Here is a 1,170-nt window from a genome sequence, read left to right on the forward strand (position 1 = left end):
TGGCATAACGACGGGACATCCGAGGCAACGTTGGGAAAGGATGGGCGTACGAGAAAACGGGTGTTTTTCCTAAGAAAAACCAACCGTGTTCCGTACGCCCACCAGGAAGGACCCCTCCTCCCTACTATACCCGAGGGTTTTAGCCCCCATTGGGACCCCTGCCCTTCAGTTTGTGAAGGAGGGGTACACTGTTTTGAAACGCCGCCGTGGCAGCGTTTTTCTGCCATGAGACATGTTTTCGCTGCCATGGCACCGTTTCTTGACCATCATTAGCTAGTTTTGACCCGGTTTCCATGGCGTATGGGCCTTTTTTTCTCCCGGACCTCTCGTACCCGTTCACGTGTCCGTGTACGTGCGTGTCCACGTACCGCCCGTTCACGGGTCCGTGTACGTGTAACGGTCCGTGCACGTGCAGCCCGTTCACGGGTCCGTGTACGTGTGTGTGCGTCGTACGTGTTTTTGCCCAGTTTTCCATGGCGTGCGTCCGGTTCCGTCCACGACGGGCGTCGCCCACTTTTTTCCCGTGTCCACGTACCGCCCGTTCACGGGTCCGTGTACGTGTGTGTGCCTCGTACGTGGTTTTGCCCAGTTTTCCATGGCGCGCGTCCGGTTCCGTCCACGACGGGCGTCGGCCACTTTTTTCCCGTGTCCACGTACAGCCCGTTCACGGGTCCGTGTATGTGTGTGCCTCGTACGTGGTTTTGCCCAGGTTTCCATGTGCGCACGTCACGTTCCGTCCACGACGGGGGTCGGCCCCTTTTTCCCCGTGTCCACGTACAGCCCGTTCACGGGTCCGTGTACGTGTGTGTGCCTCGTACGTGGTTTTGCCCAGTTTTCCATGGCGCGCGTCCGGTTCCGTCCACGACGGGCGTCGGCCACTTTTTTCCCGTGTCCACGTACAGCCCGTTCACGGGTCCGTGTAACGGTCCGTGTACGTGCGTGTGCGTCGTACGTGGTTTTGCCCAGTTTTCCATGACGCGCGTCCGGTTCCGTCCACGACGGGCGTCGGCCACTTTTTTCCCGTGTCCACGTACCGCCCGTTCACGGGTCCGTGTACGTCTGTGTGCCTCGTACGTGTTTTTGCCCAGTTTTCCATGGCGCGCGTCCGGTTCCGTCCACGACGGGCGTCGGCCATTTTTTCCTCGTGTCCACGTACAGCCCGTTCTCGGG

The sequence above is a fragment of the Aegilops tauschii genome, unplaced genomic scaffold (assembly GCF_002575655.3).
Source record: "Aegilops tauschii subsp. strangulata cultivar AL8/78 unplaced genomic scaffold, Aet v6.0 ptg000611l_obj, whole genome shotgun sequence".
Lineage (NCBI taxonomy): Eukaryota > Viridiplantae > Streptophyta > Magnoliopsida > Poales > Poaceae > Aegilops > Aegilops tauschii.